Raw genomic sequence first — 17,049 nt, 5'->3', positions numbered from 1 at the left:
GCAGCAGATTTTTCTTTAAATGCCTTTAAATCTTCTGACATTGTGTAATTAAAAATCCTGAAAAATGTTAATTGCTTGCCATAGTAGAAGTGTGGAAGTATATCCTCTAGCAGAGGAATGAAACATTTTTTCCCCCTCTAGAAATCTTGAGGATTTCTGCAGTGAAACCACAGACAAAAATTCTTGGCATACTTTTATTTCTGAGGTACAAAACATGCAGAAATGCCTGCTGCCAACTTCCAGGCCTTCTTCCTATACACAATAATTAGCAGAATCCTAAGTAGTACAAAAATACTTTTTAGAGCCATTTTGGAAGGGCATTTATTAAAAAAAAAGAAAATGTTTGGATGGAGTCTTCCCTGTCCCCAGGGAAAGATATTTGCATTTTCATCTGATTCACCCAAGTGTACATCTGTTTGTCGGCAGGGAATTTAGGAGACTTGTATTCTGGAAGATTTCTTAGTAGTACAAGAAGAAGGAGGAAGTAATAAATTTCCTCAGCCTTAGACAAGAACAATGGAGCAACAAAACCACTTTTTTTTCTTTTTTTAAAAAAAAAACAAACTTGTGTGCTAGGAGTTTCCTTTCTGAGTCTGGGAATTATGTAGCTATTTCTTATTGATACATTTCACAAGGCACTCTATCATCTTTAAGTCCAATTTGTGTAGTAGCTGAATAGGTAGGTGTGTTTCAGATGAAGAACCTCACCAAATGAACACTCTCAACTTTTAGTAACTTATATAGTTCTCTTTTACTCCCTTAATTTTTAGTTGTGTAACCTTTGTTGAAATATCCCTGGATTGCTCTAAGGCACGAATGATGGGACAGTACAAAATGTGTCCCACACACATTTGAATTGAGTCTCTGCTAGGGTGGATGAAAATAGGATTTATTCGTTCTTTTATGACTTTTGGTTTAGATTCAAAACTGAATGAATTGGATTAAATGTAAAACTGGATAAAATATTAATTTAAATGTGTCTCTTTGAAACATGGGTGCCCAAATGTAATCCTAAGAAGTACTTGTCCGTTTGCTTGGAAGTGCATTTACTTTGTATGCAGTTAATTAAAAGGCCTTAAACATTGTCAGATCAGCTCCAGATATGAGGGTTAGTCAAAAAGTTAGTGAAAATCCTGTGTTTTTTAATGCAAACCCAAGTACTCAACAAAACTATAGCACCAGCTATAGTATAGACAGGTCTAATTAAGTGTGAATATATCTAGTTTGAGGTCTTAAAAGCAGTACATACTCTATCAGAGAAACAGAAACACAAAGACGTTTTCAGAATTGAAAGGATAATGTAAAACCTGAGGATGCATGGATTTGGGATTCATGGAACTATTTCCTGGCCAGTTACATATTTATTGCAACATGTGCATTTACTTATCCATTAATCACAGAAAGGTGACTCCAGAATAAACATTAATTTTTGAAAGTCATGAATACATGAGTAAATTCTACATAGTTAATTTGAGACTTGTAATTAGAAAGCTTTTAGTCAACAGTATGAAAAATATTTCCTTTTGACAGGTAGCACAGAGATGTCAGAAGCGTGGGCCACCTGCTGTGGTACCAAAAAGCAAACACTTGGCATCCTTGTGGTTTAAAAACCAATGAGGCTGAGTTCTTTTCCTTCACTAGTCCTGGAAAGTAAATGCCGACTTTCAACCTTTGTGATAAAGGGCTGAAGGCTTCCCTTTAAATTAAATTTCAGAGCCCTGCTTCTTTATGCACAAATTGTTCTCTTTTGGTAAATGTAGATGCGTATTCTCACTGAGTTTAATAGGACTGGTTCTGTGTCCAATAATAAAAATGCAGGTGTTTGTTTTTTTTTTTTTTTTTTTTTTGGCAGGACATATGTCTAACTCTTTTTTAAATGTGTTTTGAAATAGCTGTTGTATTTAATGTAACACTACTTCTGTGGAATTGCTAATGGGAAATCTTTCAATAAGAAAGATTATTTTATCAGTTAATCACAATCAGCACCCCTTTGAGGAAACAAAAATCATAATTAAAGGACATTGAGGCCTGATGTTCAAACAGGACAACCTATAAAATGATCTGTACAGTTTAAAAAATGCAGTGCACAGTGTGTTGTTTGTGATAGGACTTGGTCCTTCAGTTTAATGCTTGTTGTGGTCTGTTGAGTTGTAAAAGTGAAATAGAAAAGGGGACTGCAGCAATACCACCCCTCTCCTTTGGACTTCTCACTGGTATATTTCTCCCAGTGTGCTCTCAGGTTGTCTCCTGATCTGTTTCACTGTGTTGGCTCTTTTGTTTTATTTGCATTTTAAAGCAGTGGAAAATCGATGCTTCTTGTAGCTGAGCCTCAGTTACTGAGAGGCTCTTGCCTTGTGTTTGTGTAAGTGCTTAATTTCAGCATTAGTGTGGATCCAGCTGACTGCATGTATTTCTGGGTGTAAGCATTAGCTAACATGGCATATTTGTGATCCTCTTATTGTCTGTATCAAAAAAACAATAATTCTTGATGTTTTGATGACTCTTTCCCAGGTGTTTTATGTACCTCATAACTAGGGTGATGAAAATGCATTTAATTAGTTAAGCATTGGGCGTGTCTGTTTACATACAGAATAATTTTTTTCCTGCAGAGGTATACTGATGTGATCTTAGATTTTATACAGTGAGCTTACGCTCAAAGGAAAGCTTTACAATAAAAACAAAAAGCACTTAATTTATGTTAATAAGTTTATTTCTATCCTGAAAGCATTCTGTCACGACATTTTAAAAATAAACCCCTCCTTGTTAAACAGTTTAATAGATGTAATAATTAAGCAAAAAGATTTAGGACTTTTAATAATTTCCAGATCGAGAGGACGTGATAACAGATGAATGTTTCTGAATGATTGAAATGGATGCTTTTGATGACTTTGAGATATTTGAGATAAAGTGTGCTGGTAAACATGGAGTGCAGTGTCCATGGTGCTGCAGTTACCATTGGTTTTTTTTGGAAATAATGTTGTCTTTCTCTTTTCTTTTATACTTTTATGAAGTGTTCTATGTTTTTATTACCAGTATATAGGTTGTTAGCAAGAGATACAACCACATTGCCTAGAACAAACAGTGCTGTATTTGTCTTATAACTGTCTCTTTTCTTTTGGATTATCAGTGAGTGGAATCCCTATTTGCCCTGATTTGCTAGGTCATATTGTAAAAGATTCCTGCTTTTATCTTCTTCTATAAGAAAATGACCTTCTGAAGTCTGAGCAAATACTTCAGTTTCACTCTCAAATGGGCCAGATGGAAGAGCTGACTTTGGCTGTCACAAGAATTCTCTTTGAAATGCTGTTAGCAACATTTAAACCATGACTTCCTTGGGGTCCATTTTATCATTAATGACAGGGCAAGTTAGAAGAAGAGCAGTGATAGCTATGTAAGACCATCCTTCAGTTGAGACCAGAGCTTAATGTTCAGTCATCACTGGTTACTGTCACATGCCATTTTTCCAGTCATTTGCTTGACTTGCAACAGGAAAGGCTTCAGTGCTTGATGGATGCTGGGCAGCATCCTTTTTAATTCAGCAGGTTTCAGTGTGTCATCAAGCTCCCTTAGGAATTCTGCTTACAATCTGCTGATTTAATAGTAAAAGAGAAGGACTGTTTCCCTCAGTTATTCCCTTTATGGAATGGCATTATTATTGTTGTGCTGAGACAAATGTGACGTTAGCAGGGGCTGTTGCATCTGGATATATATATATTCAGCCATCCTGTGCCTCACCTGGCAGCCCTTTGAGCTGGTGCCTGTTTTGTGTTTGTATGATATGGAATAGGGGGATCCCAGCACACAAAACTGTTCCTGTATTCTGCATCTGATGTCCACGGCAGACTTGGCTAAAATTGATTGTGTCTTCCATAATACAGGCAGTTATTTACAGTATTTCTTTTTATATGTGGATTAACCTGAGGTGTGCTAAAGGCTTGGGCAGTTCTTCATGGTGTCTTATTTCACCCTGGACACTGCAGCAACTGAGCAGCTTCTGACAGTGCCATGAGTGGTGTGGTGAACATCTGTCCGTGTGGTTACTTACCTCTTTTATCTTCAGGGAGATTTTCTTGTGTACTGTGGTGGGTGGTTGCTTTTTTTCATAGATTAGACAGAGCGTGCAGTTTATGTCTATAGCTCTGAAGACCAGAAGGGATAATCAGATTCCCTTTGATCCTGTAAAAGGCTGTAGCACTCCATCAAGCTGCACCATTACTGTGCTGTGTTTTTAATATGAGCATAATCACAGTAAAAGACTTGAATCAAAGAATTAACATGATAAAAAAATCAGGCAGGAACCTGAAGTTTGCAATTTCACATCTCCTCTTTTTATTATGTTAACTTTCTACCTTTCTTTTATTGGAGAGGGGAGTGCTGTCATATACTAGTGCTGCTATTTGCTAGAAGTCAGTACTGTACAAATATCTTCTGTGTTAGAGGTTGCAAACCTGTATGAAGCAAGACTCTCATGGTCCTTTCTCCCTTACTGCAAATTGTCACTGATGCATTGAAGTCCAGTGCAAAATTACTGTTTGGCTATTTTATGTTACTGACATGGTATAAAAGTAATGTGTTGACTTTTTCCAGTGTACAAACCGTCTAGGCAGAAGCTAAGATAGCTTAGCTATTTCTTTTGTATTGCAGATGAACGTTGCATTCCTTGGTCTCCAAGTGCTGCTTTACATCTTGATTGATGTTGAGTAATTAAACCAGACTCCAGCTGCTTAGTGATTCAGAAGTACAGGGCTCCTCTGCTGTAAAAACAACAAGCAACTCCCCACTTACTAACTTTTATCATTGTTTACTTTGGGCATCATGCAGAATGATAAGTGCAAAACCTTTTTATTATTTTATTTTTTATTGAATGGGGGAGACAATAAAAATATCCTACTTTTACCTAATATTAAGAAAAATTTTTTGCCATCGTCTTGAGTTAATTCCAGAATTAAAATTCAAGACAGGAATAAAGTTTTTCTTTTATGAGGATGGAGAATGGCTTTACTTTTTGTTTAGGTACGTTTGATATACCAAAAGGAGTTAAAAACTTGATTCATTTATAGTGGGTGCACTTAAATTGGGAGTTATTTTATCCAATAAAAAGGGTATGTTTAATTACGTTTAGCATTTTATTAACAATGCAAAAATTAATAGATTTTTACCAAGGCAGTAACAAAGTTAGGAAGTTGTGAAGTTTAGCACTTGTAAGTAGCATTTAGATTGGAGTACTCCAAAATCTATGGGCAACATTGTGCATGTACTGTGCTGAATCTGTGCAGCAGACATACTGGATTCAACGTCACAGCTTTCCAGAGGAAAACCTGGGATCAGTATGAGGTTGTAGGAATGCCTGTCAAGGTCAGGATGTGGCAGCCAAGCCAAGAGATGTTGTTGACTAGTGAAGATTTATTCCACATGCAGGTACAAACTAGCAAAAGCATTTTTAGGAAAAAAAAATTATTCTGATATTGGTCAAAATATTAGTGTTTGTAAAATAAAAAAATTCTTTAGTGAAACAATGGCTGTGGATGTGAGTGTAGTCACAGATATCTGTGTCTGTGCTTGGGGCAGAGTTGAAAACAAACAGTGCCTAACAAGGAAATAGTTAATCTGATGTATTTTTGACCTAATCATCTAGTTCTAGACTCATCAAGTCCAGGCATGGAACATTATGGTATTTAAAACCAATAGCACATGTGACCTTTGTGCTTTAATACTTGGATCAAATTTTAATAAGGTCTTGTTAGAGCATCTTTTGTCATGAAGTACACTTGATTGAAAAAATGGACATCTACAGCTGGTTCAAATATTGCTAAATAGTGCACCAGAACAGCAATGCTAAAGGAAAATACCTTTCTGTAAAGTGTTAATGCACAGGGAAACAATTCCAAGAGGTGTAAATGGGTTAGTTTACCTGGCCTAATACTGTAATTGTCCAGGAAATTGCATGATGTACATTCTGTGGGTAAAAGTGACCTGAAAATTGCTTGACTATTTTATCAATACATTTTTCTTATTAACTCCATTCACAGTATTTTACCAAGAAATGGTTGCAGGTTTATTCATAAGCAAATGCTGCTCCCAGTATGACCAGTACCCAATCCAGACTAAATGTAGTGTTTTCCATTTGCTATATTTCTCTGGAAATTCAATTACAACATTGACACATTAAACACTTTCTTCTGCAGCTGCTCTTTCTGATCACTATTGATGATTTTTTTCCGAAGTTAAAAACACTGCCAAGTGTGATTAACACCCTGCTGGTGTAGCAAAGCTTACTGCTGTGGAAGGTTTTGGTTTAAACATTTGCCAAATCCATAGCAGAGCTGTAAAGTGGGGAGCTCTCTGCATCATCCTGGATGCTGGATGTGTGAAGTGCAGCATGCGTGGCCTTGGCACTTGCTCTGGATAGAAAGCTCATAGGAGATCATGGAACTCTTGATTGAAATTGGGTTTTTTTTTGTGACTGCAAGGGCTGAATATAGTTGTGATTTCACTCAGGGTCTCAGGGACTTTGTCATCCCCATGTGTAGAGCTGTATGTTTTGTTTTACTTCCAGCAGGAAGTTCAGCTGGAAAAAGCTGAAGTATTTTCACTGTCTTGCAGAGAAAATACCTTAAATATCTTACACTGGTTGTCAGCTTGTTAGCAAACTAAAGCTAAGCGCTGACCTATTGCCTGTGGTTGTGTTTTGGTCTGTGTTTTTCTCAGGTTCCTGTATCCCTCTCAGTTCTGTGGTTACTGAGTGCTTTTTGGGATAACAATAAATACAGAAGCTTGTTATTGTGAACTTGGCCAGTTACTCCTTTATGTCTGTCTTTCCCAAGGAAAACTGATGTCTTTGTGTTCGTTTTTCCCTTTTATTCTTCCCATATAAAATGCAGAGTATAGTGTCAAAAGGGAAGTGAATCAAAAAGTGGTAACTGGTGGTGGTGGTCTATCCTCATGTCCTTTTGATCAGGGCCTGCCCAACAGCCAGGCCCCATCTCCTGTGCAGCCAAGTGTCATCGGTGCAGAAATGTGACTGTTCCTGAAAAGGGGACTTGCTGAGTGGTGTGGCTCCCAGGGACTTGATCTTTCAGGAATTTTGGGCCCCTAAAAATTACAGCCTTGAAAACAGAGGCAGAGGATGTTCAGCATGACACAACGTCCTGCGGAGAGCTGGTGAAGTGAGCAGAGCACAGCAGAAAGGTAACATTCATTTCGGGAGTCTTGGTTAATGAGAGGTTGTGAGCATGCACTTTGTAGGTGCGGTGTTTTTTTTGAGGGATGACACTTCCAAGGAGGCCAACTCCATAATCCAGACTGTGTATTATTGGGAAACACCAGATGATGGCAGAAATGTTTTGTGGTCGTCACAGAACAAATATGAAGGGCAGTGCACAGAAAGCTGGACCTTGCATTACTTGAAATTACTTACTTGTCTGTGTCTGACAATAAGTTCACTTTGTTGAAACCTGTAACGTGTTGGCAGTGAAATGTACTTGAACTGTCCTCATGACTTGATTTTTTTTCCATATAGTGCAGCTTTTAATTGAAAAAGCAGTCGAGCCCTTGTATCTATTTTTTTTCCTAATCAATGCCTATTTAGGCACTGTATGTAACCAGTGCTGCTGAAAATTTTGACACCAGTATGTATGTAATTTAAGTTTTTTTAATAAAAGCAAAAAAACCCTTGTAAACCAACAACTTAATTTTTAAAAGGATATTATTTTATTATACAAAATGTCTAGTATTTTAAAAAGAGCTCATAATTTTTATTTGATTTTAGAACCCCAAAATACCACAACATTCTTCACTACAGTGTAAAAGAAAAAATATTTATTTTCTTTTTCTACCTTTTCCTCTTTGCTATTTTTAAAACTGGGCAACATTTAATGGTTCTTGTTATTACCCATCCCATAAAATTAATCGGTAATCCAGCAGGAACAGAAAGTCAGATGCCTAATTAAACAGATGTTACAAAACTTTATCTGTGTTTGAACTGTGATAAATACACTAAAAAGTTGACATGCCAGTCATTCTTGATTTTTAATTTCTTAGAACTTCAAATTTTTCAGGTTTTGTGAGAAATGTCTTTGTTTGGAAGGAAAGGTAAAGATTTGCACTGTGCTTTGTCCTAGAGGATTTGCAGTGTGGTTGGTGTATATGGAGCCTATGCCAAGGACCGGAAGGTAGTAGACCAGAAATAGCTGTGTTTGAGTCCTAAATTGGCTGCTGGGATAATAAATAATGGGGGGATGCAACCATAGTATTTATTTTTCAGTGAACTTAGAAAGTGTTCTCAGTCCATCTGCTTTTTATTTTAGAAACCTAACCCAATTCTGGCTATGTAAAGATTTCAGATGCTAATTTTGAATTTTGTGGGGGGTTTTAGGGTGGTTAGCTTTTGGGCTTGGATTTTTTTTTGTTTTAGACCACCCACACTGGGGCACCTGCCAGGTTTTCTGGGGTACTTCCTTTACTCTGCAGGACCCTGAGGTTTTCTCTAAGTGTGTGTGCTGGGTCTCATCCATTCATCATTATTACATCCTAATGTAGGTTTCAGGTTTGCTAAATTATGTTAAATCACTTCCATATTGAAACACATGAATAATTTTAAATGACTACAAACAGCAGGATCAGATTATTAGAGCTCTTAATTGTTTCTGTCTTTTTGTCTGAAAGCTTGAAAGCTTTCAGGCTTTTCCTGTGAGTTATGAATTGAAAAATAATGTATACTATAGACCTTGCAGTATTTCCACCAATAGCATATCTGAGACATGGTTCAACTAGGAATTTTTTTTTTGAGGGAAGCACAGTTTAAAGGTGTGAACTTCTCACAATAACAGTTCAATATAGATCATACCTAATGGACATGTAGTCAGTGTAGTTTGCAGATCAACTGAGAGAGGAACATATTATTAAAAATATTTGAATGGCAGGAGTCTCTTGTTTGTTAATAACTTTTTTTAATGCATGCAAGGTGTCCCTGTGTCAGAAAAGAAAGGTCTAGATAACAAAAACAAAAAAAAAAAAACACTACAAAAAAAAAAAAAAAAAAAAGGAAGGGAAGAAAGGATAAAAACAAGCCAGGAGTCTGAAGTCCAAGAATATTCACCGCTGAATTGCAGGTTTTGAGTCCAGTTCCTACCTGATTAGGCAAGGAATTTGTGTGGACTGCAGAAGATATAAAGCATGCAGTAGAGAAAGGAGATTGATAGCCCTACAGAGTTACACTTTGATGGAGAAAACATTCAAAGTGGACGTGGCAGTAGTGACAGGTCTAATACAGACACTGAAAAAAGAGGAGGAGAGAGTTTGGGTAGAAGGAAAACAAAATGAGTCAGAAAGCTGTACCTTAGTTCCTGTGTTACCCGTGTCCCATCTGTGCTCCCTTTGGTCAGCTCACTGAAAGGCTGCAATGAATTGGGTTGGGGAGGAAGGGGAAAAGTCTTGGGGATGCTGTGGAGAAGCAGATGGGTTGTAGGAGAATGAGAGAGGAGGAAAGAGAGTAATTGAAGGATGTAAGCTTCGGTGAACAGGAATAGCCGTATCAGCAGCGACAGAAGGAGGAAATGAGCTGAGGACATGGGAGGAAAGTCAGCTGATCTTGGTGATACCACTGGATGTGCTTTTCTGTTTGGAATGTGATGCCTTTAATTCTATTGGCAAATTAATGTGTTTCAGACTCAAATAATTACAATTGGCTAGATTGCTTCATCGTTTTCTGGTATTAAATTTGTGATGCTGCATTCTAGACACCTTGGTTCTCCTCTAGGAACTATGTGGCTGTACATTCAGAAGTAGTAACTCCCAGGAAATTAATTTTGCCATTTCTTAGTTCCTAGGTTTCCATCCATATAATTTGAAAAGTGAATGTTTCTCCTGTAAATGTCTATGAGCCCACTTGGACCGTTGATGTCCTTGGGGAATTTTCCCTTGGTAGTACACTTTGTTTCACATGTTGAACCCAGGCTTCTGTGTTCAGAGCTGCCAGTGGGTCATGCTGGGTGTCTGACCCAGAGAGCTCAGCTCACAGTCCTGCTAGTTGACTTCATTGAATTAATTTCATAACTGAACTACAGGGTCACCAGGGTGGTTAGACGGATGGAACACCTCTCCTATCTGGAAAGACTGAGAGAATTTGGATTATTCAGCCTGGAAAAGAGAAGGCTTTGGGGTGACCTAATTGCAGCCTTCCCGTACCTGAAAGGAGCCTATAAGAAAGATGCAGAGAGACTTTTTATAGGGATGTATAGTGACAGGAAACAGGGGAATGGCTTCAAACTGGAAGAGGACAGGTTTAGATCAGATATTAGGAAAGAATTCTTTACTGTTAGGGTGGTGAGACACTGGCAGAGGTTGCTCAGGGAAGTTGTGGATGCGCCATCCCTGGAAGTGTTCAAGGCCAGGGTGGATGGGGATTGGAGCAACCCAATTCAGTGAAAGGTGTCCCTGCCTGTGGCAAGGGGTTTGGAACTAGATGACCTTTAAAAATCCCTTCATCCCAGGGCATTCTGTGAAAAAAGAGACTGCATTAAAAAAAAAAAAAACCAGCCTTTGAGATTGAAAAAGCTGTTAGCTTTAATTATTTTTTTTTCCTTATGTCGTTAATAAACGTGACAGTGAATTAAGATCCTATCACTTCGGTGTTGTGCAGTGCTGTTTTCCAAATTGCTTTCTATCATCCCTAGCTTACATTTTGTTTTTTCATAGTTACAAGAACTTTATAGCTCTAGTTTCATTTTTAGGAAACTAGCTTAATTACTTGCTTTAGTAGTTTTTTTCATATTAAGGCATGAGAAATCACACTTCTAATGGAAGGGAATCTAGTTTGGCACAAGGGGGCAGTCATGTTATACATTAAATTTTCCCTGTTTTGGAGTTACTCAGCTATGAGTTAATAGGCAATTGGGTAACTAAATTAGCATTGCAGGGTGGCATGAGTGCAGTCTTACATTTCAACAGGTTTCACTGATGCTCCAAGTAGAGTGTTTGCTAGAATTTTAGGAAATATTTATTTGTAATCCTGATTTTGAAGGATAAAAAAAAAATCAGAGTGTGTATGATAAATTGTTTCAGTCTTAAAGGTTAAATATATATATATATGTGTATGATAATGTAAGTGTTAGATGAGATGACTGCAGTGCTTTCAACACTTGTCACCTACAGACTCAAGTGTCAATATCACCTCAGTATTGTGAAATAAGAGGAAATCGAAGCATAATATATATATTTTTAAAACTCTGGATACAAAGGATTTTAGTTGGAAAGTGTACTTGGTTTTAAAGTTGTTGATCTCTGAGAAGGATTGAGCAGGAGGTCTCTCCAAATTTGTTTTGGACATGAGATGGGCCAGCACTCAGGAAGCCTTATTTCCATCCTTCTAAGGCCTGCTCCTTGCATTCCTAAAGACCAGTTGGGTGATGTTCAATACATTCACTGCAGATTGAGTACAATTGCTGCCATCAGAGCTTGTGGGGAAGCATTAAAACTTCAAGTTGAAGTTCAGGTGAAGTTGCTTGAGCACAGGGCTCCAGAACTATAGTTTTAAAGTGAGCTGATTTTATTCTTAACCTGTCATGACACATCATGACAAAAGTCTTGCAGAGTAGGTCTTGAGCACAGCTTTGCACACAAGTTTCAAACATAGGTCCGTGGTGAGAATAGGTCTCAGAAGAGAAAGCAGGATGGAAAAGAAGTTAACAGCTTAACATGTTATCTAACTCTTAAGTTTGGAATCTGTTTCTTGTTAAGAGAGAACACATATTTAAAAGCTGATAGACTTTTAGTATTCTGCTGCTGAACAAGATTACCTATAGCATTCTGTCACTTTAGCATGTCAGAATCTCCCTGGTTTCTGGAAACTATTAAAAGAAAAAGGAAGAACCCTTGAAAGATGAGAGAAAAATCTTATAATGGTGCTGGAACCACTGAGTCCTCAACTGGATATAAACAGGGTGTAAGTGACTCAGAGGGGTGATAATCCTGAAGTTTATGTTGCCATCTCCTAGCATGTCTCACTTGAGGTCATTATTGTAGAAAGTGGTTTTTTCCTTGAAAAATTATGATACTTGGGAAGTTGCATTTTTTTTAATGTTTCCTTATCATGGCTGACAGCATTTTGCTATGCTTATTATCGCTGACTGAATAATAGTTTCATCAGATATGGCATACTTTACTGTCATGAAAGAATAAAAAGATTCAGGTGATTTGTCCTTCATGAGTTCACTTATTTTAACTTCCCTTGCCAGGTGGATCAACAAGAAAAAATTGGGCAGATGTGCATACACTGCTGCATAGGGTTATTTGATCCTGTTGTCTCCATGTCACTCATCCCCAGAGGACTTTTGAACTTTTTGTCTGGCCTTACCTTAATTTCATAGGAGTTAAGTTTAAATGATACTCCATTTCATTAACTAAGCCGTTGTGTAGGATAAGAGGAAGAGGGAAAGCTCACAGGTGGTTCCTCCACTGAAGTGAAAGTCTTACAACCCACAAAGGGAGTTAAATGACCAGGTTTTGTAAATTCTCCTGTGCATAAAACTATTTCTTTTATTGGAGAGAGGATGTTCCAGTTGAGAGCGGGAAAATGCCTGTAATTTAATGAAGAGAAGCTCTATGAAAGTAAAGATACAGGTATATTCCACATGAGCAATGAAATTGTGAGGGAGGTGGCTGAGACAGGCTGTTTTCTCAGCCTTGTTTGCCCTTCTTGTAGTGAGCCAGTGTCTTTACAGCTGTTGAATGACTGACATCAGGAGACAGCCCCTGTCCTCCTGATAATTTTTCTGTTCTTCTTGACAGGTAGGTTCAGATTGATTCCATACGACAATTTGATGGATGTTTCAGTTCAGGGAGTGAATATTTCACTCTCACTCACGCCCAAACTAGTGAGATTACACTAACCTTGAACTAGGCATTTCCTCTTCCAGTGTCTGCCTCCAATGTGAAATTTTGTATATTCTACTCCAGGTTATAGAGGGGAAAAGTAGATAGAACCGCTCTGTTTGGGACAGATGGGGAGAAAGGTACTGCAGCAGTTCTTTGACAATGTAAGGCTTAGAGTATCAGTCAAAGTAATTAATTTTTCTGACAGCAGTCAGTATGTTTTACTTATCTCTATTAAAGGACAGAACAAGTGAGGTGTATGTGAGGCCTTAACAACCTTATAACAATTTCGTAGGAATCCATCATTGACTCTTCTGCAATACTTGTTCCTCTAAGCTATTGCATCTGAACTCTGTTTTTGATGCATTTGGGAAAGTGCTGCTGCCTTATGGGCAGGGAAGTAAGCTGCAGAGTGTGCTAATTAGTCTTGGTTTATTAAAGGTAGTTGATATGTTCTTTGGAGCCTTCCTATAAGGTTGTTAAATTACATTTTCCATCAGATGGAAATAGTTAAAGGTTTTTTCATCATCTTGTCATGAGACTTGGCAAATCCGTGTATAAATTGGTGGCTGGATTCCTTTGTCCCTTTTGTCCCCTCTTTTCACCAGAAAGACAAAGTATATAATTTCAGAATCTGTCTTGTATTTTTAAAAATAATTTGCATCTACCTTTTTCTCTTGTAAATCTTTGCTATAGGATTAAAGTTGTCAAAGTCTGAAGGATGCAATTCAAAGTGGTAGCATGTATATTTTCAGAAGTTCAGTTTTAACTTTGGGTAGAGGCTCATTCATAATCCCCATTGGACAATGCATTTGTTCTCTTCGACAGTTGAATAAGGGGAAAAGACATCTTGAAAAATGTGTTCCTGTCCTCTTTTTCTGTGTGCTTTTCTCTACATCTGTGCTTAGCAGAATCCCTCAGGGTATCCTGGATTGTATTTACCAGGAAGAAAGAATACCTGATTAGACCTGATTATGGTGTCATCAATTAACTTATATGACTCAAAAGTGAAGCTTGCCAGTCATTTTAAAGCTCTGGATAATGAAGCTCAGGAAGTTTGTTCCTACAGCAAATTTCTTCAACCTTTGTTTAAAATAGTATAAAATAACTTCCTTTAATTGGGGAAATATACTGTTGGCAAAAGGCAAGGGCAAACTATAACTCTTTAAACATTGGAAAACACGAGTCCATCATATCTGACAAGTCAGAACTGGTTTCTCTGCACATCCAATAGTAGACAAATGGCATCAGTGTAATAATTAAAGCTTAATCCATGTAGTCATAAGCTATTATAAGTAATTGTGACTATTGCAGCCTATGAGTTTTGCTTTTCTTATCTTTCAGAGTAGGCTTTTTTTCCCCTCCTTAAAGGAGTGGAAATGCCTCAGTGCTTTTGAAGGGCTGGTAGGACAGCTTGACAGTTATGTAAGCAGCTGTCTGCAGAAATTCATTAAATGTCTGATTGTGCATAGCCACGTCTGACCTTCGGTGTGCTCATGCTGAGCTTCCCCCCTGCCAGCTACCTTCTCATCTCTGCCTCATATTGTGGATATTCATTTACAGGGATGAAGACTTTGCTGGTCCTACTCACAGCAAAGTATGCCATGATCCCTTTAACTTCATGGGCAGATTTTTCTGTGAAATGCAAAAGGAATTTGATGTCTAAATGGTGTGGCTTCACAGAAGAATGAATATGGTCCCATACACATGCTTCATGCTACTTTTCTGTTTGAGGCTCTTCCATTTTCTTAGGTGATGTTCTAAAAGATGTAGAAAGTAGGGGCTTTTTAACATCCAGCTTTACCTGATTCTGTGTTTGGAAGTACTGTTGTTTACCTGGCAATTGTAACATAAAAGAAAGCTGCAGATTTTGAGTATTGCAAGTGGTGTTCAACAACTCGTATATTTGGAACCGGTGACTTCACATCTTGTGCTAATTCTATTCTATGTTATATCCCTTAGTCCATTTCCTGTATTCAGATTTTTCATGTTTCAACATCATTGTTCCATTTAGTTTTTCTTCTTTAAATGGAATTTCATCAAGACTTCTAAAACAGATCTCGCAGCTCATGTGTTTCTTAACTCTACCTATGTGATGATGCCATTTATCACCAAAAGGGTCTTAAGAACAATGTGGGATTCCTTCTGGCTTCTGTTAAGATTTTTAACAGTTTGTTTTCATGGTTTGTTTTGGGTTTCTTTAAAAAAAAAATCCCCAGGCTTAGTTTTAGGTGAGAGGCTACAGGACTAAATCATGCAAAGACTGGAGCCACTAGACTTAACAGGCTTTGTCAGTAACCTAAAGATATGCTACAACTGAAAACATTTTGGCAAACATTTTCTGAAACAAGGTCTGGTGGAGCCAAAAAGGTTTTTCCAAAGTTTCAGAATGCTGCCTGACTGTGCTTTCTGCTTCTTCTGCCCTTGTACCTGCATTGATAATTCTGGTTATTGCTTTAACTGAATATTGTCTGATGCATGTTATTGGACAGTAATTCTGGTCTTGACCATCCTGTGCTTCGCACAAAACAGCAGACACTCTCAGCTGAGTAGGCAATTAAGCCAAAGGAAGAATACACCACTTTTGGGAGTAGCTGTCTGCTGACATGTAGCCCCCAGTTTAGGTAATTGGTTAAGCATGCACTTCGAGTGCTTTCTGAGTGTTAATAGCTTCAGTGGAGGTAACGTTTTGTTTAACATACTGCATGTGCCTGCATGTGTTGCTGAATCAGATCCAGCTGAATCCCTGTAAATGATCAGGGATTAGAACTGAGATTCTCCAATTCTCTTGTTTGGACTATGTCTGCCAACTATGAGCCAGGTTGAGTAATCATAGCATTGCCAGCCTCGAAAAGGTCATAAATTGTGAGTTAGGCCCTGCTGAATCACAAGACTTAAGGAAGTATCAGCATCTCTTTTTAACCATTTGTTGCCTTAGCCCTTTGGCTACACATAGTTTTAAGCCCTTCTGCAAAGCTAGAAGTACACTTACAATTTTGAAGGTGTTGCCATAAATCCTTGAAGCTTCAATCCTTCAAGTTTTTTCTTGACTCCTTTCTCTTGATCTGTACGTCATCTTTCACTCGCCCAGCCCATGTCTTTGTTTACTTCAGTCACTCAGAGAGAGGACACCAGATCAGTTGATGGCTTTGGAGAGGGAGGCGAGTACTGGTATCCTGGAGTGTTCTCATATGTGCAGGAAACCTTTATTATTTTTCCAGTTAAAACAAATTTTACTATAATTTTGTGTCTGCTTTGGCTGGTGCATATCTAGAATTTTAAATCGATAATGTTTGTGAGCTTATCTTGTAAGAAATATGTATAGAATGAATAGTGGTTGTTTTATTGCCTAGCAAATTCAGGGAAAGGCTTCCATTTCTGCAGTGGTGTAGCAGAAAGTGTGCTGCAGAAGTCAAGGGAAAAACCATCAGCTTGGCCCTTTGAGCTGGGGTGGACTGGAAGACATCTGAGCCCAGGGTCAATCAGACCCCTCAGCCTGGTCTGTGTCCAGTGAGGATGCTTTATCCTGACATCGTGGAAGGCTGTGGGTGTGTGTATGGATAAATGTGTGTGTATGTTAATTTTCAAACTCATTAATTCAAGTGAGCACTTCGCTTTTTCTACACCATTTATTCCTCTCTGCTTTTAAGCTGATTTGTGCTCCTTAATTGCTCTTGTACTTTTGGCAGTTGAGGTGCCTTTTGTGCAGGGCAACCTGATTCTGTTTTCTGTCTAATCTGTGAGTTGGTTTATGTTTTGTTGATATTATGAAGAAGTTTTCTGCAGTGACCTATGATGACCTCCTCCTCCCAGCATTTTATAGCTTTGAAATTTTCTGCCAATGTCTATTTTATTTAATCTGGAAAAAGCGTGTCCGATAGATTTGTCCTTCCTTTCTACTTGGCTGCAACAGGAGATGTATATTTTGTACTGCTGTCATAACTTGTGGTTCGTTTATTGATAACTTCTACTTAAAACCTCCGTGCCTTGCATGCATGCTTACAAACACGCTCACTTATTTCTCACTGGGAAGCATAAAATGCATTTCTGAAAGCCAGCCCAGAAGGGTTTGTGGACTCAGCCCAAAGGTAGGCAGCGAGCAGCTAGTTTCCCGCCCAAACCCCAAGGTTTGCTCTGCATTCCAGTGCTGTGCCGTGTGTTTGTCGTCCGAGTGCAGAC

General features: G+C 38.2%; 1 protein-coding gene across 4 annotated transcripts in view; it reads left to right on the top strand.

The window, feature by feature from the left end:
* The window catches only part of KCNQ1 (potassium voltage-gated channel subfamily Q member 1), a 334,477-nt gene that overhangs the window by 105,168 nt on the left and 212,260 nt on the right, over positions 1–17,049 (top strand). The window lies entirely within an intron of this gene.

The sequence above is a fragment of the Motacilla alba genome, chromosome 5, assembly GCF_015832195.1.
Source record: "Motacilla alba alba isolate MOTALB_02 chromosome 5, Motacilla_alba_V1.0_pri, whole genome shotgun sequence".
Taxonomy (NCBI): Eukaryota; Metazoa; Chordata; class Aves; order Passeriformes; family Motacillidae; genus Motacilla; species Motacilla alba.
The sequence above is the reverse complement of the archived record's forward strand: the minus strand, read 5'-3'. Positions and strand labels throughout refer to the sequence as shown.